At 39.5% G+C, this 25,439-nt stretch overlaps 1 long non-coding RNA gene across 1 annotated transcript in view; it reads left to right on the top strand.

Annotated features, from left to right (window-relative positions):
* The window catches only part of LOC133076527 (uncharacterized), a 221,564-nt gene that overhangs the window by 37,317 nt on the left and 158,808 nt on the right, over nucleotides 1-25,439 (top strand). Inside the window, exon 2 of the long non-coding RNA XR_009697547.1 lies at nucleotides 1,919-2,126. This is a non-coding gene — a long non-coding RNA (uncharacterized LOC133076527). The remainder of the gene's footprint in view (nucleotides 1-1,918; nucleotides 2,127-25,439) is intronic.

Raw genomic sequence — 25,439 nt, 5'->3', positions numbered from 1 at the left:
CTTTGAAAGTGCTATAGCTCTTGGTTAGCACAGCCTTTTTCTGGAATTCATCTGCCATCAGTGTGCACTTTTGTTGTTGTTGTTCGTTTGTCTCTTTGAGAGACTTTCCTATCCCTTGTCAGGTAAAAACGTAGTTCAAATATGTACTTCTTTTTCCTCTTAGCAGTCTGGTGGATCCCACCATTTGGAACTGATAGTTTTAAATCCAAGTTAATTATGACGCTCTCCAAACGTGTGTTATGAGTATTATATAAATTTACAAGATTAAAATTTAATATAGACCAAGGGATGTATTGCTTCTATGGGCTGGAATACAGCCTTCTCTAGGGTGGCATTACATTCATTTTTTTAAAGACTTTTTTAGAGTAGTTTTATATTAAATTGAGAGGAAGATATGAAGATTTTCCATATCCCTCCCTGCTTCCACACATGCATACCTTTTCTCATTATCAGCATCCCCCTGGAGTGGTACATTTGTTACAATCGATGAACCTACACAGACACATCACAATCATCCAAAGTCCACAGTTTGCATTAGGGTTCACTCTTGGTGGTGTGCATTCTGTGGGTTTGGACAAATGTATAATGACACATATCCTTCACTAAAGTATCATACAGTGTATTTTTACTGCCTTAAAAATCCTATGTGCTCTGCTTACTTATCCCTTCCTTCCCCATAACCTTTGACAACCACTGATCTTTTCCCTGTCTTCATAATTTTACTTTTTTTAGAATGTCATAGTTGGAATCATACACTATGTAGCCTTTTCAGATTGCTTCCTTCTGTAATTTTTTTAATTAAAAATTAATACTGAAAAATGCTCACCAACATCTGAGCCTTCAGCACATTGCAAGCTTTTTGCCATAGTAACATCAAAGACCACTGATCACCACAACAAATATCATTATAACTTGAAATATTGTGAGAATTACGAAAATGTGACACAGAGACATGAAGTTAGCAAATGCTGTTGGAAAATGGTGCCAATAGACTTGCTTGATGCAGGGTTGCCACAAATATTCAATTTGTAAAAAACACAGTGTCTGTGAAGCACCATAAAGCAAAGCACACACACACACACACACACACACAAACAAAGTATGCCTGTAATTAAAGCCCCTACATGTTTTTTGGGGGGTTTGTGTCTTACACTTGTGTTCGTATTTAAAACAAAATTCTTTCTCAACGTTTTTGTCAAACAGATCCCATTAGACCACCATGTTTGTTTTTCTCAAGTTTGTTTTCCCCTTCTGAGAAGATCTCTTCACAAGCATGGGCACCAAATAGCACTTCTTTTTGGTGAGTCTCTTAAAAATACATCATGAAGAATTTTCAAACGCATATTGTGAGTTGACCCCTCTTGGCATGCATGATGTCTCTCATCAGCATCAAAACATTATTGTCCTATGCGTGGCTGGATGATGCCTCGACATTGATCAAACTCTACCATGGAATATGATTGCCCAACTTTGTTGCTCACTGAGCATGTTTTATTAATTATTATTTTACATTATCTCTCCTGGGTTTTCTTCTCCCTGTCAACAGGCTTTAGTCTTCACTAGCTCTTTAAAAGCGCCGTTATCAAGCCCACTTATAATGATGGTCCTTTGCCACACCTGGCCTTGATTCTCCACCGTGCTTTCAAAAGACTCGACTGCAGTGAGCGTGCATCAGAATCACCGGGAGGGCTTGTAGGAAGACAGGCTGCAGGGCGCTAGCCCCACAGTTTCTGATTGGTAGGTTTGGGGCGGGGGCTGAGAATTTACATATCCTAACAGCTTCCCAGGTGATGCTGATTCCGCTGATCTGGGACCTCACTGAGACTCAGGGCTCTACCAGTGTGCCTTGTGCCTCATACTGTTTGCCAGTTTTCACAGCTAGAGCCACTTAACTCACACGTGATTCTGCCCCACGCAGGTAACAAGGAATACAGGCCTTTCATTGGTTCCCTACGACGTAACTTTACGGCGGATTTGACGTGAGTAGCAGAGCTGAGCCTCGGCTGGGTTTTCCAGCTCCGCATTTCATCCCTTCCTGGATACCTTGCTGAACACGCTGTTTCCTCTGGGACTACGACACTTTGATTTCCCTTGTACAGTTCCTTCTGGAAGCTGAAGATGAGCAGGTAAGTTCACTTTCCACATCTGGGAATCTACCTGGTTGCCTTCTGGACATTTGTAACCCTTTGCTCACCTCGGCGGTGTTGGTTTGCCTGCGCGGATTTCTTTCCATTTCTTGTTGTTAAGACTTTGAAGTTTGCCGTTTCTGTGACAGTGAGCCTAGTGTCCTGGGTCTGGCATTCCCAGGCCTGACTTCAAATACCCCAGGCTACCTTCTTCTCTGCTTTTCAAACGTGGATTATTTATTCAGTTGAACAACATTGTTGCTGTTTCTATGACTGCTGCCCTTTCTTTCCCTCTCTTGATTTCTATATGTGTTTCCGGACTCCTCAACCCGGGGATCCATCTCCCTCACGCTCTGAGACTCAGTGCTGGCTTGGTCTTTTTCCTCTAAGAATGATTGCTTTTCTGGTAAGATCATGCACTTTGGCTGGAAGGTTCTAATACCACCTACATGCATGACTTAGATCCAAGTAATCAACTTATTTTTTCCTTTTAAAACCTGTGTCAAGGAGGTCTATGGGCTTCCTATGCAAAGTGTAGTCTGAGAATCGGTGGCTTTCATCAATTTAGAGGAGCGTGTTAGAATGCAGCACCTCAGGCCCCGTCTCAGATGTACTGAGTTAGAATCCACAGCGTTAACAAGAGCCCCAGGTGATTTTCATGCACATTGTAAAGAACTGATGTATGGTATGGCGCCTATAGGATGAATTGCTCCCATCTGAGACTAATTGTGACTCTCAACCTTACCAATCTCTACTTTTTCCAACTTCCTTATCGCCACTGATGTAATTTTACAAACCTGTGTTGGGTGAGTTTCCCGCTGACAGTGTGAACCATGACCAACAACCCATGATTCTGCAGGAACCCGAAGTTCTCTCTGTGTACATCTCACATTTGTTGTTTCTTGGTATATCTTTTGCACAAAGCCTTTTCAGCAGCGTCACCATACCCACGGAAGATTTCTTCATGCTTTTGGCCTTGATATGGTGTGGGCTTGGATGACAGGCAGCCTGAGGGTCCAGGGTAGATGAGTACCACTCAAGTTCAACAATGAATTTTAGGTGTTTAATGTAATGCTGGCCCATAGTAGGTGACCATCCCAACTTATCAGCATTTATTGCGGAGAAGGTGTTGAAAGTAGATCAGGCTGGATGAACTAACTCCACCCCGAGCTTCTGTGGTGACTGGGGCCAGCAATACTGGTCTGGACAGTGGCCAGTGAAAGGCCTTGTTGCCAGAAACCCATCAGTGAAGGGTCAGGACTCCAGCCAGTGACTGAGTCCGCAAGTCAGGTTCAACCATTGCAGGGAGGGGGCTAATAAGACATGTACAGAGTATGAGAGCCTCAGTCAAGACTGCCTACATTAGGATAGGGCTGCAGCCCCCAAAGGAGGAAACTACCACATTAACCTAGAGACCCAGGTGGACAGGCCCAGAAAGAACATGGGTTCTAGAATCCAAGCTGGGTTTGTGTGACCTTGAGTAACTTATCCTCAGATGGTCTTCCTAGACAAATGAAAATGCATGTCCAGGGTCTAATAGAGGACTCAAATAGTAGATACTTAATTAAATGGTAGTTACTACTATGTTTATTATAGAGGGATTCCTATTCTTATGTGAGCTTATGGACCTCAGGGCTGCTCCAGGTTCTTTGAATTCTGACCTGATTGGTTAGAGGGTTGGGTTGGTAGCTAGTGTGGTACCTTGTTCAGGATCTGAACAGAAGAAAGCATTCATGGTCAAAGCACAGGTGCTTAGCTAGATATATTGGAGGACTTCCCCCCTCCCCCTTTTGTTCTCTTCTCTTGTGATTTGATGATTATCTTTAGTATTGTGTTTAGATTCCTTTTTCCTTTTTGTGTGTATATCTATTACAGATTTTTGGTTTGTGGTTACCATGAGGTTTTGGAATAGGCGTCTATATATATATATGCTTGACTTAGGTTGCTGATCTCTTAATTTCAAGTGCATTTTAAATATCCTGCCTTTGTACTCTCCTCCTCTCACGATGTCTGGTTTTGATACTATATTTTTGTGTGGATAATTTTGTACCTTTTCTGTATGTTTGCCTTTACTGGTGAGCTTTCCCATTTCATAATTTTCTTGTTTCTAGTTGTGACCTTTTCTTTTCCACCTAAAGAAGTTCCTTTAGCATTTGTTATAAAGCTGGTTTAGTGGTGCTGAATTCTTTTAGCTTTTGCTTGTCTGTAAAGCTTTTGATTTCTCCATCAAATCTCAACAAGAGCCTTGCTGGATAGAATAAATCTTGGTTGTAGGTTTTTCCCATATATCACTTTAAATATATCACGCCACTCCCTTCTGGCCTGCAGAGCTTCTGCTGAAAAATTCGCTGACAGCGTTATGGGAGTTCCCTTGTATGTTATTTGTTGCTTTTCCCTTGTTTTCCCTGTCTTATCTAATCTTGGATGTGTTTAAGAATATGTGATTATATCCAGTCTGATGTATTGTCAGCAGAGATGTTGATCCAAATAACTTAGCCTATGGTTACTGGAGACTTCAGACACAACTTAATTTTTTTCAAAAAGGCAATTTACTAAACTTTGGAAGACTAAGGTACAGGAGGATAGGACATAGTTTAGACTCTTGAGATGGAAATCATATCATTCTTCTAATAAATAAGCTAAAATAAATCAGCTAAAGCCTTGTTGGCTTCCCATTTGCCCCAAGATGAACTCCAGCTTCATTAGCTGATGCACATAGATGGCCCGTCCTGACTTTGCCGCAATTACTGTTCAAACTCATCTCTTGCCACATTTATACACTAACTGTAAATTTCATTCACTTGTCTTTTCCTCTCTATACCGTGCTGTTTTCTATCTGGCTTCTTCACATGCTACTCCAGCTGCCAGATTAATTCTTACACCTCAATCTGTATGTCCAGACCCTGAAAACGTCTGCTCTCCACATTTCTGTGCTTCTCTAGTGCTTCCATGAGCTACTTCTATTTGTACTTGACACATTACATCTGTTCATTGATTCAAAAGGTCATGTATTCATTGAGCAAATATCTGTTTATCATCTTCCCCTGTCCCCACCACCGTGGGAAAATGAAGATACAAAGATAAACAGGACAACTTACCCCAGCTTTGTGTTCTCACTTGTACCTGTCTATTTAATGGACTGTCTTCCTTAGTCTATTATATCTTTTCAGGACCTGATACAGTATGTGTACATTATAACTACAAAATAAATGTTTCTTGAATGACTTAATGAATGAGTATTCCAGCAGACAAAGGCTAAAGTAGGAAGTCCCAAAAGATAAAACTTGTGTTGAGATATGTCCGTGTCAACAGTGGTTTAGCCAACTCTTTGGAGTGAGTTTCAGGTGAATTTTACTTTCTTCTTTTTATTTTTTATGTATTGTTTGATGTTTCTGTGATGAACATATTTATCTATAGAAGAATAAAACAAAAGGTATCAAAAGACTTAAAGCAACTCGGCAGCTATTCGCTGCAAGCTCATATGTTTTTGTATTATTCTGGAACTGCCTCAAATTAAGACAGCCTGCTGTTTCCCTCGGTTCTGGCAAATCAGAGCTCGGAGGGTTCATTGTGTGAAAAATATCTGTGAAGACCTTGGTTAACTACTTCAGAAGCTGAAGTACCAATTACTGTCAAAGAGGACGTGTAGAAAGCCGGTCACTTAAAAACATCTTTCTTCCTAACAATTCCCATAACATACATACATACATACATACATACATTTATTTATTTATTTATTTATTTTTGGCTGTGTTGGGTCTTCGTTTCTGTGCGAGGGCTTTCTCTAGTTGCGGCGAGCGGGGGCCACTCTTCATCGCGGTGCGCGGGCCTCTCACTATCGCGTCCTCTCTTGTTGCGGAGCACAGGCTCCGGATGCGCAGGCTCAGTAGTTGTGGCTCAGGGGCCCAGCTGCTCCGTGGCATGTGGGATCTTCCCAGACCAGGGCTCGAACCCGTGTCCCCCGCATTGGCAGGTGGATTCTTAACCACTGCACCACCAGGGAAGCCCCCCATAACTTTTTTTTTAAAATTTTTATTTATTTATTTATTTATTTTTAGCTGTGTTGGGTCTTCGTTTCTGTGTGAGGGCTTTCTCTAGTTGCGGCGAGTGGGGCCACTCTTCATCGCGGTGCGCGGGCCTCTCACTGTTGCGGCCTCTCTTGTTGCGGAGCACAAGCTCCAGACGCGCAGGCTCAGTAGTTGTGATTCATGGGCCTAGTTGTTCCATGGCATGTGGGATCTTCCCAGACCAGGGCTCGAACCCGTGTCCCCTGCATGGCAGGCGGATTCTCAACCACTGCGCCACCAGGGAAGCCCCCCCCATAACTTTTTAAATCCAATTCTCTCTGACAAACTTCAAGTCTGCATTTTTATCACTTTAAGAAGTCTGACATTCCTAACAAATCCTTTCAGTAGCCCGTTTCGGGGCACCACCTGAATGCAGCTCACGCTCTTTCAGCTGATGACTATATTTTTAGAACACCTGTGTTTTTCCATGGGTTTCCAGGCTTTGCTTTTGTGCCTCTTGGGATGGGATGTGGCAGAAAAACCTGCGGTTAGGACACATTGGTGCTACTTTGAGCAACCAGTTTTTGAAAATGTCCTGGACTGTTATTCAGAAGTAAAGAACACCCGAGGCAGAAGCTGCAGTGAGGTTCACTTGGTCAGACTCTTCACCAGTTCTGATGGGAGAGGAGAAATTTGAAAACGCGTCACAGGGTTAATCAACATCGGGGAGAGGAATGCTAGTGAACGCAGGTCAGTGAACGACATCGTGGAAGCAGGGTGGCATGCTGGTAGGGCTGTGGGCTGGAAGTGCAAATCAAACCTCTGTCATGAAGGCTTGTGTCTGTGCAAGTTGACCCCTCAGAATTCAATATTCACGTCTATAAAGGGGATAATATTAATAACTATCTCAAAAAAATGTTGTGAGGCTCGTCTGTGTCCACCATATTCATGAAGTACAATAAATGTTAGTTTCCCTTTCCCAGTCAAGTAAATGAATGAAAAAAAAAACCCTTAAAAAATAAGTCCAAAAATTAATAGAATTAGAAATGAAAAAGAAGTAACAACTGACACTGCAGAAATACAAAGGATCATGAGAGATTATTGCAAGCAACTATATGCCAATAAACCACGAAGAAATGGACAAATTCTTAGAAAAGCACAAACTTCGGAGACTGAATCAGGAAGAAATAGAAAATATAAACAGACCAATCACAAGCACTGAAATTGAAACTGTGATTAAAAATCTTCCAACAAACAAAAGCCCAGGACCAGATGGCTTCACAGGTGAACTCTATCAAACATTTACAGAAGAGCTAACACTTACCTTTCTCAAACTCTTCCAAAATATAGCAGAGGGAGGAACACTCCCAAACTCATTCTACAAGGCCACCATCACCCTGATACCAAAACCAGACAAAGATGTCACAAAGAAAGAAAACTACAGGCCAATATCGTTGATGAACATAGATGCAAAAATCCTCAACAAAATACTAGCAAACAGAATCCAACAGCACATTAAAAGGATCATACACCATGATCAAGTGGGGTTTATCCCGGGAATGCAAGGATTCTTCAGTATACACAAATCAATGTGATAAACCATATTAACAAGTTGAAGGAGAAAAACCATATGATCATCTCAATAGATGCAGAAAAAGCTTTTGACAAAATTCAACACCCATTTATGATAAAAATGCTCCAGAAAGTAGGCATAGAGGGAATCTACCTCAACATAATAAAGGCCATATACGACAAACCCACAGCCAACATCGTTCTCAATGGTAAAAAACTGAAACCATTTCCTCTAAGATCAGGAACAAGACAAGGATGTCCACTCTCACCACTATTATTCAACATAGTTTTGGAAATTTTAGCTACAGCAATCAGAGAAGAAAAAGAAATAAAAGGAATCCAAATCAAAAAAGAAGATGTAAAGCTGTCACTGTTTGCAGATGACATGATACTATACATAGAGAATCCTAAAGATGCCACCAGAAAAGTACTAGAGCTAATCAGTGAATTTGGTAATGTAGCAGGATACAAAATTAATACACAGAAATCTCTTGCATTCCTATACACTAATGATGAAACATCTGAAAGAGAAATTAAGGAAACACTCCCAGTTACCACTGCAACAAAAAGAATAAAATACCTAGGAATAAACCTACCTAGGGAGACAAAAGACCTGTATGCAGAAAACTATAAGACACTGAAGAAAGAAATTAAAGATGATACAAACAGATGGAGAGATATACCCTGTTCTTGGATTGGAAGAATCAACATTGTGAAAATGACTATACTACCCAAAGCAATCTACAGATTCAATGCAATCCCTATCAAACTACCAATGGCATTTTTCACAGAACTAGAACAAAAAATTTCACAATTTGTATGGAAACACAAAAGACCCCAAATAGCCAAAGCAATCTTGAGAGAGAAAAACGGAGCTGGAGGAATCAGGCTCCTGGACTTCAGACTAAACACAAAGCTTCAGTAATCAAGACAGTATGGTACTGGCACAAAAACAGAAATATAGATCAATGGAACAGGATAGAAAGCCCAGAGATAAACCCACGCACATATGGTCACCTTATCTTTGATGAAGGAGGCAAGAATATACAGTGGAGAAAAGACAGCCTCTTCAATAAATGGTGCTGGGAAAACTGGACAGCTACATGTTAAAGAATGAAATTAGAACACTCCTTCACACCATACACAAAAATAAACTCAAAATGGATTAAAGACCTACATGTGAGGCCAGACACTATCAAACTCTTAGAGGAAAACATAGGCAGAACACTCTATGACATAAATCACAGCAAGATCCTTTTTGACCCACCTCCTAGAGAAATGGAAATAAAAACAAAAATAAACAAATGGGACCTAATGAATCTTAAAAGCTTTTGCACAACAAAGGAAACCATAAACAAGACGGAAAGATGATCCTCAGAATGGAGAAAATATTTGCAAATGAAGCAACTGACAAAGGATTAATCTCCAAAATTTACAAGCAGCTCACGCAGCTCAATATCAAAAAAACAACCTAATCCAAAAATGGGCAGAAGACCTAAATAGACATTTCTCCAGAGAAGATATACAGATTGTCACAAACACATGAAAGGATGCTCAACATCACTAATCATTAGAGAAATGCAAATCAAAACTACAATGAGGTGTCACCTCACACCACTTAGAATGGGCATCATCAAAAAATCTACAAACAATAAATGCTGGAAAGGGTGTGGAGAAAAGGGAACCCTCTTGCACTGTTGGTGGGAATGTAAATTGATACAGCCACTATGGAGAACAATATCGAGGTTCCTTAAAAAACTAAAAATAGAACTACCATATGACCTAGCAATCCCACTACTGGGCATATAACCTAAGAAAACCGTAATTCAAAAAGAGTCATGTACTACAATGTTCATTGCAACACTATTTACAATAGCAGGACATGGAAGCAACCTAAGTGTCCATCGACAGATGAATGGATAAAGAAGATGTGGCACATATATAAAATGGAATATTACTCAGTCATAAAAAGAAACGAAATTGAGTTATTTGTAGTGAGGTGGATGGACCTAGAGTCTGTCATACAGAGTGAAGTAAGTCAGAAAGAGCAAAACAAATACCATATGCTAACACATATATATGGAATCTAAAAAAAAAGGTTCTGAAGAACCCAGGGCAGAACAGGAATAAAGATGCAGACGTAGAGAATGGACTTGAGGACACGTGGCGGGGGGAAGGGTAAGCTGGGACGAAGTGAGAGAGTGGCATGGACATATATACACTACCAAATATAAAATAGATAGCTAGTGGGAAGCAGCCGCATAGCACAGGGAGATCAGCTCTGTGCTTTGTGACCACCTAAAGGGGTGGGATAGGGAGGGTGGGAGGGAGACGCAAGAGGGAGGAGATATGGGGATATATGTATATGTATAGCTGATTCACTTTGTTATAAAGCAGAAACTAACACACCATTGTAAAGCAATTATACTCCGATAAAGAGGTAGAAAAACAAAAAGTCAGTCCATAACTTGGTGATTGCTTAGATTCACTCTATTGACCTCCTGTATTTTTCGAATTTTTTTCTAGGAGTACAGATGACTTTTATAAATCATTTAAGTTTCAGTGAAACAGGGAATACTGTATTGGAAGTCTGGAATAAATACTAGGTTCAAAAAGATCACCTATTAAAGCCACACAAATAAACCCCAGCAATCCCAAACTTTGAGATTATAACAAGAACACAAAATCAAAGAGGCTACTCAAAAGGAGAGAGAACTCGCTGATTCATGGAAATACATTCCAAGGGAGGAGAGGGATGCCCTCTTCAACGTGCCCTCTCACTCCACATTCTCTCCCCTCCTCCCCTGACTCTTCCCCTGAAACCTACCACCTCTCAAGTGCAAGTTCAAGGTGGGGGTGGGGAAGAAAGGGGGTACTCCAGGGAGACTTTTTTCCTGCTTTCATCAAGAGCAGGTAGTCTGCTAGACCATAGAAGTGGGACCATCCCATGATTATAGTGCAAGAGGGGCACTTCAAAATAAAAAGGCAGTTTTAGAAAATGCGAGTGAGTTGGATGAGTCTGTACCAAGGAGGAAACCAGGGAAATTCTAACATCTGGAGATTTCAAGTTGAAGATCATATACACTAAACAATGATAGATGCATCTAAATGATGAACTTAATGAAGGCACATGACTGAGTTCAAATAGAACCGCTTGGAAGCTTTTCAAGACACAAGTAAAATTTGTGACATGATGCAATTAAAAGTAGCCTTAACTGAGAAGCAGTGTCAGCCAACATCGTTACTATACCAAACTAAGTCTCTGGAAGGGGATTTGGAAAATAATAACAGCTAGAGCTTATTAAGATGTGGCAGACACATAAGTGCTTCATAAGTATCATCTTATTTAATCATCATTATCGTGTACAAAGTAAGTACTTTTACTAGGCTATTTGTCTGAAAGGAACTCAGGCACAGGAAGATGAACAATTTGCTGATTATCATGTGGCTAGTAAGCGGCAGGGCTTGAACTCTGAACCACTGTGCTATGTTGCTTGATATATTTCAAACTAGTAAATGGGCAGCCATATAGGGGGTTAGATAATTATTATGACACTACCTGGCTATTGACCAGAGGACTTAAAAGGACGAGGGAGGTGGTGGAAGTCTTATTGTGAACTGATCTTAGCCAGTTTGTCATACATAGCTGTGAGGTTCTCATCACCTTGCTACCAGGTGATGATGAAAGCAAATTCTTCTACACATGGATACATTTATTGGGTAAATATTTATTAGCAAAGAATACACAATTTTTCCTCCATTATATTTTCCAACCTCAATGAAATTTCAGTTTTCTGCCCTTGTATGAAAATTTCACTCAAGCAGACCAACAAAATTTCTGAGGCAGGATTCTGCATCCCAAGTGATAGTCATCCTGTAGTTAGAATTCTCCTAAACCAATGGCTAGCTAGATACAGAATTGATTAGGGATCAGGCTGTGGACTCCATCCGCAAGGGTGAGGGGTATACACCTAAGGGGATTCTTTTTTTTTTTTTTTTAATTTGAGTTACACAATACTCCTTTTTTACTCCTTTTTAAAAATTTTTATTTATTTCATTTATTTATTTTTGGCTGCGTTGGGTCTTTGTTGCTGCACGCAGGCTTTCTCTAGTTGCGGCAAGCGTGGCTACTCTTGGCTGTGGTGCGTGGACTTCTCATTGTGGTGGCTTCTCTTGTTGTGGAGCACGGGCTCTAGGCACACAGGCTCCAGTAGTTGTGGCACGTGGGCTCAGTAGTTGTGGCTCACAGGCTTTAGAGCGCAGGCTCAGTAGTTGTGGCACACGGGCTTAGTTGCTCTGAGGCATGTGGGATCCTTCCAGACCAGGGCTCGAACCTGTGTCCCCTGCATTGGAAGGCGGATTCTTAACCACTGCACCACCAGGGAAGCCCCCTTAAGGGGGTTCTTATAGCACCTTTTTCTTACAAGGGGCTGAGTGTCTCTAAATAACTTTAGCCAACACTCACGAATACCACATCCACACACAACTATGACATCCACACACAACTACCATATCCACACAACTAGAATACCTTTATTTTCTTCTAATGAGAACCCATTTCTATATTCATCATGTTTAAAGATAAATCACTTGTTCTACCAATGAAAATCCATTTTGTCTTCTAGTATGCTAATTAGGAAACTGTCAATTGTTTGTTGAGATATCAACTGTTGAATGACTTGTAGGAGCTGCCCCTGAAGTGTGACCCTTCAGGTAGAATACCAGCTGACAGCCTCTAAAATTAAAACTTAACTGGTGCAAACTTAATGTTACCTGATTATGCCGACATATTTCAAAGTAAATCACAGACCTTGTAACAGTATTGCATATTTCTAGTTTGCACATTTCTTGTTCTTCCTTTTGATTCTACTTTCGTTTTTTGGAAAGGTTATTTTTTCCCTTTAAGCTTTTTGGTTTTGCTCAGGAAAAACAAATACTGGGATGCTCTTTTGTGATGTGTATATTATTACACCTACAGTTAAAATATTCAAACCATTTGGATAACAATAACCATATCTATTAAGTGCTTGCTATGGTACTGGGAATTTTACTGGGCACTTTGAAGGTACTATTTAATTTAAACCTCACAGTGATCCAATGATTACGTTATTTTAGATTGCAGCAAACTAAATCTGAGACTCCAAGAGATTAAATATTTTGGCCAAGGTCAGGTAGTAGGTGACAGCAACTTTATTCAAATGCTGGTCTTCAACTCCAAGGCTCGTGCTCTTAATTAATTCACTCTACTACTCTAGTGGGGTTATTTTAACTTTAAAAATTTAATTTTAAAGCACACATTGTTTCTTGAAGACAGTATACCATTTACCTCTAATAGCTAACATTCTAACAATTGTTCAGGAACAACTCTAAGAGGATGAGGTATTCTGTATCTTTTTGTGGTGACTGTAAATAAAAATGCATGAAGGCAGAGAGAAAGAGGTAGGGGTGTATGTGTGTGTGTTTGCTTCCCTGTGTTAACATGTTTTTAAGACAATTACAACATATTTAGAATATATCTATTATCCAGAGTAAGAATGGCCTAAGCTTATAGCTCTTGGTAATTTTGATTTAACAATTCAGAAACCTTCCAAATGAGTGAAGAACTGTCCCTCTCACCTCACCCCATGCTTCTGTTAAAAGTTCTTTGAGAACTTTCCTGGTGGCGCAGTGGTTGGGAATCCGCCTGTCGATGCAGGGGACACGGGTTCGAGCCCTGGTCCGGGAAGATTCCACATGCCGCGGAGCAACTAAGCCCGTGCGCCACAACTACTGAACCTGAGGTCTAGAGCCTGCAAGCCACAGCTGCTGAGCCCGAGTGCCACAACTACTGAAGCCCGCACACCTGGAGCCCATGCTCTGCAACAAGACAAGCCACCACAATGAGAAGCCTGCGCACCGAATGAAGAGTAGCCCTCACTTGCTGCAACTAGAGAAAGCCCGCACACAGCAACAAAGACCCAACGCAGCCAAAATAAATAAATTTATTTTTAAAAAAAGTTCTTTGGATTCTAGAGGTGTAGAGAACAACCTTCTGTGCTTGCAACACAGGAAATAAGTACCCTAGGGGTTTGTCAAGTAGCTTGAAGATAGCTCTCATGTAATGGGCATATCATTGCAACCGTGCATGTAAATCTTTTTATGAAAACTGTTTCAAATATGATCTCTGTGAGATGAAAATGCATATAAAAATGTGAAATGTTCCCAGATCTTTGGCTTAAACTTTTGTAGACAAAGAAAGGGGCCAACTAGATATTTATTTCTTGCTCACATGAAGTTCAGTCAGTCGTTGGGAGAGGTCATGCTCCACGCAGTCATTCAGGGACCCAGGCAATGGAGAGCTGCATCTGCAACATGGGACTTTCAAAGTGACTCTGGTCATTAAAATCCAGCTGAAAGTTGGGAGAGAAGAGAACACTGAGAACCACATAAAAGGGTTTAGACAGATCAGGCTTGAAAGTGGGCTATAACTTTTCCACTCACATTTCACTGAATACAACTCAGCTGCTTGGCCTTGCTTAGAGGCGGTGGGGTTGGGGGGTGTTGGGAATGTAACCTCTTTCTGGGCAGAAGCTTCCAAGTGAAATCTCTAAATTAATTGTAAACAGAGGCATTACCAGGAAGGAACCCTGGCCCCAGTGTTGGTTAAATAAACTGAGGGGAAGAATGTGCAGAAAAATCTTCACGTCTGTGAGTGGTATAAAATTCTTCCTGATGTTTCAGTTCCTTACTTGTGGAATTAATATGCAGGAAGATCTTTTCTGGAATTAAAATGCAGGAAGACCGATTTGCTTATAGTTGCACCTAGAATGTTGTAAAATGTTAACTATTACAGGAAAAATGGTCTCTTATCTTTGAGTAATGTTTTAAAATAACTCCATTAAATGCAGTACTGTGGATGAAAAAAGAGCATGAGTCTTGGAGTCGGCCAGATCATAGTAGCTAATGTTTAAGGATAGGAATGTATGAAATGCTGTATTGAATGAAAATATTTCAGTGTCTCCTCAAAGGATGATTGCCATTAAAATCTGTACTTCAGGAAAGATCTGGGAGTTACTATACACTCTCCTAAAGTCATCAGGCCGGTAGGCAGCTAGGACAACAAAGGCTCATGATGTACTGAAGATCACTGAACACAGAGCATGGCACATTAGTCTTAGACAAACATGGCACAACAGACCTTCAGTCATCTAGTTCTGCTGCATTTGTTGAAGATATTATCTTCAACATCCCAAAGCTCAAGCCATTATTTAAACAAATAGTTTTGAAAATCAGAATGTTCAGAGAAATACAACTTCTACATTTCTCTTGTTCTACTGGGTGACTCATGCATATTTATAGCTCCATGCTTGTGGTTTATAAATGTGTGTGTGTGTGTCTCACATGCACGCACACTCCTCCCAGGCTGTATCTGGGCAGAGGTCTAAGCTGCTAGACAAAACCATTTCCCTCTAAGTTGATAATTCAGGACTGGAGCTGCCACATGTTCAAAAGAAACATCTGTTCCTGAAGGCCACAGGAGACAACAACGAAAGAACAACAGAGTAATTTTACATGACAAAGTAAATCCAACAAATATGCAAATATAGCTCATCCATTGTATTTCAAAGACACTGGCATATAAGGGGAAGTAATGAAGCAGTAACATTGCCTACTATGCCATGGGGGTCTATTTTATTTTTAGAGGTGTTGTATCAGACAAGTCATTATTTTTATCAATTTTACTGCGAGGGAGTGGTTGATGGTAATGAGGGGAGTGGCAATGAAGACAGACTTCATTTACATCCCAGTTTGCCCCATGTGTCCATACAGGGTGATGGTGGTAAAATCATCTGTCCCTACACTTTGGCCATAATGATGGTGGAGTCACCTTCGTTGAAGCCAACTGTGCTGCAGAAAAACCAAATGCAGAAAAGCATTGCAAAGCAGCCATGACAAAATTAGCAACTGGACTCTCACAGTGGAATATTGTGTGGCTGGGCTGTTCAGTGGGGAAGGAGAGCAGAAGGTCAGAGGTAAAGTAGATGGTGCAGAACCTCCAAGTTCTAAATATTAGGGAGTACCCTTTGAGCTCAGATGGGGCTTTCTGGAAATTCTTGGTCCAAGGTGCCTTCCAGTGGTGCTGGTGGTACAACTTGTGTCTAGGTTGTTCCTTGGTCTGCAACAGCCTGGCTCCTCCTGCCTTCCCTGCAATCCTGAGCATTTGGAGCTCTGATTCCTGGCCACCTCAGACCATTGCCTTACCTGCACCCTTATTTGGGGCCCACTTGTTTTCTTGCACTAGAGCCTGCTTTCCCATTCCCTGCCCACCCTTTTATTTTACCTTGGAAATGACTTCAATGACACTGGCTATTTTAAGACCAAGAAATAGCAGCTACTACATGCCTACATAGTTTCTTTCTCCAGAAATCTTGCCTCAGACCCAACAGCATAGGCTCTGTTTCCTGCCATTTTTCTCCCAATCCTCTCATGTTCCCTTCAGTCTCTCAGGGATTGTGGCAGGCCTTTCTTTCTATGATTTATTTATTTTTCATAACTCTTCATCTTGGCATCCAAGTATCTATCTTCAGGCCCCAGATCTTCACCATTTTTTTTTTTTTTTCTAGAAATCTATCATACAAGAAAGGAGTCCTGGTGGTGTGCCTTCTCGTGTGGCATTCCAGAATTCTTGAGATGGTTTTATGTATGGAAAACACCACCTCCGTCTCTTCCCTCTCCTTCCTCTCCTTCCCACCTCCACATATTGACAAACACAAAGAAATGTTTCTCCCGTTTTTAATCAGTGGACACTCTAAAAAGAGTGCACTAACAAGAATCTCTTCAGTTTTATTTTATTGTCTGAGGACTATACGTTCCCATATGGAAAAACATATTAAAGTTATAAAGGACAAATAGAATCATCCCTTATCCCTGTAGGATCACATAAAGAGAAAGCAAAGATCATCCTTAATAGTGAATACACTGAGACTTTTTTTAGGGTCCAGATCCAATATTTGGGATCAATTAATTCCTCTCTTTGAGGGAATGAACTTGTTCCCCTAAGTATGGGTTCAGGTCTCATCTTTCAGACTCTGTGTCTTTTGTGCAAAGTTCTGGGGCTATATCTGTGAAGGGAGGGTGGTCCCGTGTAACTAGAAGCAAGAGTGGTCAGAGATCCAGGACCCTTTGCCAATAGGTTCATCTCTGCACAGCCTTGCAGAGGTTCTTCATTTTGGCACCTTCCAGTGATTTTTACAGTTGCCATCTAAAATCAGCAAAGGTAACAGTGAACAAAAAAAGAGCTCTCCTCTTGAGAGCCAACACTGTGGTTTTAGGATATATACTACAAGCTCCCAAACACATGCTTTTGGATTAAAGACCAGTTACTTCTGAATCTGTAGCTATATGCAGAATCAATCTAAGAGGTTCCATTCCGCCTAATTTTCCTGGTGCCAGAATCCCCCCTTGAGTATAGTGAGTAGGCTGTTGGAGACCAGAGACCAGCCAGACTCGAGGCATCTTAGTGATGGTTTGATGCTGGTCAGTATCATGAGAGCACACCACACCCTATTTTAAAACTGGACATTGTGAAAGAAGCCAGGAATACAAAGATGAATAACATGGAGTCTTTTCTCTCAAAGGTTATCTACTGCAGTGGTTCTCAAATTTTAGCATTCATGAGAATCAAAGGGAAAGTTGCTTAAAATGTGAATTATTGCCCTTCACCGCAGTTCTGGTAGAATTTAGGATTCCAAATTTTTAATAAATGTCCCCCAATGATTTTATCCGAGAATCACACTCTGAGAAGTACTGATCTAATGGGAGAGATCTGGAAAAAAAAAAAAAAAGAAATGATGATGAATAGAGCAAAGGAAATATTTTATCTCAGAATTGCCAGCGATTACATCTGGTCAGAGAATGTCCTTTATCTGTCCCATGCATATATGACCTATGGTCTCGAGTTCATATCCAGAAGTGGGTAACCACGTATATAATTTACACATTTGCCTTTCATTTACACCTGCAGAAGGAACGGCATGCTTGTGCATGCAACTACTGAGTTCAGCTCAGCGATTCCTAATTGAAAACACACAGCAAAGACTAAGATGTCGTCATGATAATGTGGAAAGAGCCTCTATTGTTTTCCTTTCTAACCGTGTTTTTCTGCTGGAAAAAAGAAAAAAGAAGCAGTAACATCTCAGGTATATGTGGTTGCCATAGGGACAGAAGTTGTGATTTACCAGGGAACATTGCTACAAATAGCAACAAAAAGCAACGCAGTGGAGGTCAAAGGCACAAATTCACTGAAGCTACATTCAAACCAGACAGCTGCTCAATCCATTCAACAAGAATTTTACAGTTGCCATTTTAAGGTAAATGGAAGAATGGTGAAATCAAGCCAAGTTTTTCTCTTCTGCTTATGTGGCTCCAAGTGCCCTGAGGCCCCGTTAAGCCATGGACTTTCAAGTTGCTGTGCCAGGAATTCTGGAAAGTATTGATAGAAGGGACAGACAATAGATAAAAATGTTATTTTTAATTCAAAAGTAGAAATTCAGAACTACAGTAGGTTTCTTAAATATGATACCTTATGATTAACATAGAAACAAATAGGATTATATATTGAAAAGAATCCTGGAGTTTGCTGCTCAAGATAAACTATGAGGCAATCCCTGTTTTCCTAAAAGATACAACTTAATTATTGCTTAACAGATGGACATCGTGTGAAAAAAATATGTGTGTGTATACATATTTGTATATAATTATAGTTACAGCTATTGTTGTTTTAAGTAGAATAGGATTAGCTAACAATGTCCTGCTCTCTTTTTTATCCCTTCTCTTTTTTTTCAGGAACACAGTGTTTGGAGGATAAGGGGTCCAGCATATCTTTTTATGTTTGCTTCCTCATTTTCTAGGATAGGTGCCTGCAATTCTGTGTCCTTTGCCTGTTGGCATTTAACGTTATAATAATTTTTAAAGCTCAGAATTGGTGGCAGGATGATGGTAATAGTGGTGGTGTTCTGAAATGTGTATTTTAGACTTTACCAAAATATTTAATTTTTCTCTTTAATTAGCAAATAGTTAATAGTAGCCTATTTGGTGGCTATTCCCAAGTGATGGAAAGTGGACCATTCAAAATAACATAATCTCTGTTCTCTGTTTATGTGAAGTATTGTGGATGACATAGGAAAAGATTAAATGCGGCATTGCCTTTTATAAGAATGCCACTCAAGTGTTGGAATGATTCAGTTTAAGTCAAATGCCTTTGAAATGCTGTAGCACAATCCCTGCCTTAGAATGTTCATTCCTTAAAAGCCCAACAGGAGAAAGAAGGGTTCCCAGATACATGTTTCATCTTTTGATGGTCGGGGGGAGCCATTAGTTTGTACACATCTGTCTTCTTCTTTTTATCAAGGAAAGCAACTATTTCCTGTGGAGCTCAAGCAAAGAAATGATCATTTGCACCAATACTGAAAGAAAAACTAGCTGCTTTGAACTTACTGGGGAGCTGTATGTCAGTTTCCAATGCATGATCTTCTTAATTAGTATTGTATCTTTTTCTTTCCTTTTTAGGCATCTTTACATTTGTCTTGCTTGTTTGTTTTCAATGTGGAGGTGGAGAGTTGAGTTAATCAGTGTATGACACACTGTCATCATTGGTCCTCTAGAATTTTATCTTATGTTACTATGTTTCTCTTTAATATCTGGGCTTGACTACAATTACCCTGCTCCTCTGTCCCATCACCCACCCTCTCATATTAGCAGCTACTCTAATAAATTTAATATGTCCTTGTCCCATGCATTTCATAAACATTCCTGGTAAATTTATATCCTTGAGGGATGTATAGAGTTATTTTGTGAGGTCATAAGTGTAGTGGTTGAGAGTATGGACACTGAATCCACCTACCTGGGTGCATATATCTTTTTGAGTTGGTGTTTTTATTTTCTTTGGATAAATACCCAGAAGTGGAATCCCTGGATCGTATGGTAGTTCTATTTTTAATTTTTTGAGGAATCTTCACACTATTTCCATAGTGGCTGCACCAAGTTACATCCCTACCAATAGTGCACAAGGATTCCCTTTTCTCCACATCCTTGCCAACAACTTCTATTTCTTGTCTTTTCGATAACAGCCATTCTGACAGGTGATTTAGATTTGCATTTCCCTAATGATTAATGATGTTGAGCATCTTTTCATGAACCTGTGGGCCATCTGTATGTCTTTGAAAAAAATGTCTATTCAGATCTTCTGACTATTTGGATTTGTGTTTTGTTGTTGTTTTGGGGGTTTTTATTTTTGTGCTTTTGAGTTGTATGAATCTATATATTTTGGATATTGGCTCTTATCAGATAAATGATTTGCAATTTCTTTCTTCTATTCAGTATGTTGCCTTTTCATTTTGTTGATGGTTTCCTTTACTGAGCAGATGCGTTTCAGTTTTATATAGTCCTACTTTATTTTTGCTTTTGTTGCTTTTGCTTTTGGTATCAGATTTTTAAAAAAGTCATTACCATGACCTATGTCAAGGAGTTTACTGCCTATATTTTCTCCTGGGGGTTTTATAATTTCAGGTCTTAATTTCAAGTCTTTAATCCATTTTCAGTTAATTTTTGTGTATGGTATAAGATGGTGATCAATTTTCATTCTTTTGCATGTGGCTGTCTAGTTTTCCCAACGCCATTATTGAAGAGACTGTCCTTTCCCCATTGTATAATCTTGACCCCTTTGTCATAAATTAATCAACCATATATGTGTGGGTTTATTTCTGGGCTTTCCATTCTGTTCCACTGATCTGTTGTCTGTTATAATGCCAATATCATAATTTTAATTACCATAACTTTGTAATATAGTTTGAAATCAAGGAGCGTGATGTCTCCAGCTTTGTTTTTTTTTTTTCTCAAGATTGCTTTGGATATTCAGGGGTGGTTCCATACAAAGTTTAGACTTATTTTTTCTATTTCTGTGAAAAATGCCATTGGAATTTTGATAGGGATTGCACTGAATCTGTAGATTGCTTTGGATAGTATGGACATTTTAACATTATTGATTATTCCTGTCCATGAGCATGAAATATCTTTCTGCTTTTTGGTGTCTTCTTTAATTTCTTTCACTAATGTCTTGTAGTTTTCAAAATGCAGTTCTTTTCTCTTCTTGGTTAAATTTATTCCTATGTATTTATTCTTTTTGATGTAGTTTTATTTATTTATTTTTATTAGTTATCTATTTTATACATACTAGTGTATATATGTCAATCCCAATCTCCCAATTCATCCCACCAACACCCCCCCGCCCCCCTGTTGCTTTCCCCACTTGGTGTCCATACATTTGTTCTCTACATCTGTGTCTCTATTTGTGCCCTGCAAACTGGTTCATCTGTACCATTTTTCTAGATTCCACATATATGCGTTAATATACAATATTTGTTTTTCCCTTTCTGACTTACCTCACTCTGTATGACAGTCGTTAGGTCCATCCACGTCTCTACAAATGACCCAATTTCGTTCCTTTTTTAAATTTTATTTTATTTATTTATTTATTTTTGGATGTGTTGGGTCTTAGTTTCTGTGCAAGGGCTTTCTCCAGTTGCGGCGAGCGGGGGCCACTCTTCATCGCGGTGCGCGGGCCTCTCACTGTTGCGGCCTCTCCCGTTGCGGAGCACAGGCTCCAGACGCGCAGGCTCAGTAGTTGTGGCTCACGGGCCTAGCCGCTCCGCGGCATGTGGGATCTTCCCTGACCGGGGCACGAACCCGTGTCCCCTGCACTGGCAGGCGGATTTCCAACACTGCGCCACCAGGGAAGCCCAATTTCGTTCCTTTTTATGACTGAGTAATATTCTGTTGTATATACGTACCACATCTTCTTTATCCATGCGTCTGTCGATGGGCATTTAGGTTGCTTCCATGACCTGGCTATTGTAAATAGTGCTGCAATGAACATTGGGGTGCATGTGTCTTTTTGAATTACGGTTTTCTCTGGGTATATGCCCAGTAGTAGGATTGCTGGATCATATGGTAATTCTATTTTTCATTTTTTAAGGAATCTCCATACTGTTCTTCATAGTGGCTGTATCAATTTACATTCCCACCAACAGTGCAAGAGGGTTCCCTTTTCTGCACAACCTCTCCAGCATTTGTTGTTTGTAGATTTTCTGATGATGCCCATTCTAACTGGTGTGAGGTGATACCTCACTGTAGTTTTGATTTGCATTTCTCTAATCATTAGTGATGTTGAGCAGCTTTTCCTGTGCCTCTTGGCCATCTGTATGTCTACTTTGGAGAAATGTCTATTTAGGTCTTCTGCCCATTTTTTGACTGGGTTGTTTGTTTTTTTAATATTGAGCTGCATGAGCTGCCTGTATATTTTGGAGATTAATCCTTTGTCCATTGATTCGTTTGCAAATATTTTCTCCCATTCTGAGGGTTGTCTTTTCATCTTGTTTATAGTTTCCTTTGCTGTGCAAAAGCTTTTAAGTTTCATTAGGTCCCATTATTTTAATTTTGTTTTTATTTCCATTACTCTAGGAGGTGGATCAAAAAAGATCTTGCTGTGATTTATGTCAAAGAGTGTTCTTCCTATGTTTTCCTCTAAGAGTTGTAGAGTGTCCGGTCTTAGATTTAGGTCTTTAATCCATTTTGAGTTTCTTTTTGTGTATGGTGTTAGGGAGTGTTCTAATTTCATTCTTTTAGATGTCCAGTTTTCCTTGCACCACTTATTGAAGAACCTGTCTTTTCTCCATTGTATATTCTTACCTCCTTTATCAAAGGTAGGGTGACCATATGTGCGTGGGTTTATCTCTGGGCTTTCTATTCTGTTCCATTGATCTATATTTCTGTTTTTGTGCCAGTACCATATTGTCTTGATTACTGTAGCTTTGTAGTATAGTCTGAAGTCAGAGAGCCTGATTCCTCCAACTCCGTTTTTTCCCCTGAAGATTGCTTTGGCTATTCGGGGTCTTTTGTGTCTCCATACAAATTTTAAGATTTTTTGTTCCAGTTCTGTAAAAAATGCCATTGGTACTTTGATAGGGATTGCATTGAATCTGTAGATTGCTTTGGGTAGTATAGTTATTTTCACAGTATTGATTCTTATAGTTTTCTGAGTACAGATCTTTTACCGTCTTAGGTAGGTTTATTCCTAGGTATTTTATTCTTTTTTGTTGCAGTGGTGAATGGGATTCTTTCCTTAATTTGTCTTTCTGATCTTTCGTTGTTAGTGTATAGGAATGCAAGAGATTGCTGTGCATTAATTTTGTATCCTGCAACTTTACCAAATTCCTTGCTTAGCACTAGTAGTTTTCTGGTGGCATCTTTAGGATTATCTATGTATAGTATCATGTCATCTACAAACAGTGACAGTTTTACTTCTTCTTTTCCAATTTGTATTCCTTTAATTTCTTTTTCTTCTTGCCGTGGCTAGGATTTCCAAAACTCTGTTGAATAATAGTGGCAAGAGTGGACATCCTTGTCTTGTTCCTGATCTTAGAGGAAATGGTTTTAGTTTTTCACCATTGAGAATGATGTTTGCTGTGGGTTTGTCATATATGGCCTTTATTATTTTGAGGTAGGTTCCCTCTATGCCCACTTTCTGGAGAGTTCTTTTTATCCTAAGTGGGTGTGGAATTTTCTCAATAGATTTTTCTGCATCTGTTGAGATTATCATATGGTTTTTATTTTTCAATTTGTTAATATGGTGTATCACATTGATTTGTGTATATTGAAGATTCCTTGCATCCCCGGGATAAATCCCACTTGATCATGTTGTATGATCCTTTTAATGTGTTGTTGGATTCTGTTTACTAGTATTTTGTTGAGGAGTTTTACATCTATATTCATCATTGATATTGGTCTGTAATTTTCTTTTTTTGTAGTATCTTTGTCTGGTTTTGGTATCAGGGTGATGGTGGCCTCGTAGAATGAGTTTGGGAGTGTTCCTCCCTCTGCTATATTTTGGAAGAGTTTGAGAAGAATAGGTGTTAACTCTTCTCTAAGTATTTGATAGAATTCACCTGTGAAGCCATCTGGTCCTGGACTTTTGTTTGTTGGAAGATTTTAAATCACAGTTTCAATTTCTTGTTATTGGTCTGTTCATGTTTTCTGTTTCTTCCTGGTTCAGTCTTGGAAGGTTATACCTTTCAAAGAATTTGTCCATTTCTTCCAGATTGTCCATTTTATTGGCATAGAGTTGCTTGTACTAGTCTCTTATTATGCTTTGTATTTCTGCAGTGTCCATTGTAACTTCTCCTTTTTCATTTCTAATTATATTGATTTGAGTCCTCTCCCTCTTTTTTTTGTTAAGTCTGGCTAAAGGTTTATCAATTTTGTTTATCTGCTCAAAGAACCAGCTTTTAGTTTTATTGATCTGCTATTGTTTCTATTTCATTTATTTCTGCTCTGATCTTTATGATTTCTTTCCTTCTACTAACTTTGGGTTTTCTTTGTTCTTCTTTCTCTAGTTCCTTTAGGTGTAAGGTTAGATTGTTTATTTGAGATTTTTCTTGTTTCTTGAGGTAGGCTTGTATAGCCATAAACTTCCCTCTTAGAACTGCTTTTGCTGCATCCCATAGGTTTTGGATCTTCGTGCTTTCATTGTCATTTGTCTCTAGGTATTTTTTGATTTCCTCTTTGATTTCTTCAGTGATCTCTTGGTTATTTAGTGATGTATTGTTTAGCCTCCATGTGTTTGTGTTTTTTACTTTTTTTCCCCTGTAATTGATTTCTAATCTCATAGCTTTGTGGTCAGAAAAGACGCTTGATATGATTTCAATTTTGTTAAATTTACTGAGGCTTGATTTGTGACCCAAGATGTGATCTATCCTGGAGAATGTTCCATGTGCACTTGAGAAGAAAGTGTAATCTGCTGTTTTTGGATGGAATGTCCTGTAAATATCAATTAAATCTATCTGGTCTATTGTGTCATTTAAAGCTTGTCTTTCCTTATTAATTTTCTGTCTGGATGATCTGTCCATTGGTGTAAGTGAGGTGTTAAAGTCCCCCACTATTATTGTGTTACTGTCAATTTCCTCTTTTACAGCTGTTAGCAGATGCTTTATGTATTGAGGTGCTCCTATGTTGGGTGCATATATATTTATAATTGTTATATTTTCTTCTTGGATTGGTCCCTTGGTCATTATGTAGTGTCCTTCCTTGTCTCTTGTAACATTCTTTATTTTAAAGTCTATTTTATCTGATATGAGAATTGCTACTCCAGCTTTCTTTTGATTTCCATTTGCATGGAATATCTTTTTCCATCCTCTCACTTTCAGTCTGTATGTGTCCCTAGGTCTGAAGTGGGTCTCTTGTAGACAGCGTACATAAGGGTCTTGTTTTTGTATCCATTCAGCAAGCCTGTGTCTTTTGGTTAGAGCATTTAATCCATTCACATTTAAGGTAATTACTGATATGTATGTTCCTAGTCCCATTTTCTTAATTGTTTTGGGTTTGTTTTTGTAGGTCCTTTTCTTCTCTTGTGTTTCCCACTTAGAGAAGTTCCTTTAGCATTTGTTGTAGAGCTGGTTTGGTGGTGCTGAATTCTCTTAGCTTTTGCTTGTCTGTAAAGCTTTTGATTTCTCCATCAAATCTGAATGAGATCCTTGCCAGGTAGAGTAAGTAATCTTGGTTGTAGGTTCTTCCCTTTCATCACTTTAAGTATATCATGCCACTCCCTTCTGGCTTGTAGAGTTTCTGCTGAGAAATCAGCTGTTAACCTTATGGGAGTTCCCTTGTATGTTATTTGTCGTTTTTCCCTTGCTGCTTTCAATAA

The sequence above is a fragment of the Eubalaena glacialis genome, chromosome 16 (genome assembly GCF_028564815.1).
Source record: "Eubalaena glacialis isolate mEubGla1 chromosome 16, mEubGla1.1.hap2.+ XY, whole genome shotgun sequence".
NCBI lineage: Eukaryota > Metazoa > Chordata > Mammalia > Artiodactyla > Balaenidae > Eubalaena > Eubalaena glacialis.
Note: the sequence above shows the minus strand (reverse complement) of the source record. Positions and strands in the feature narration are given on the sequence as shown.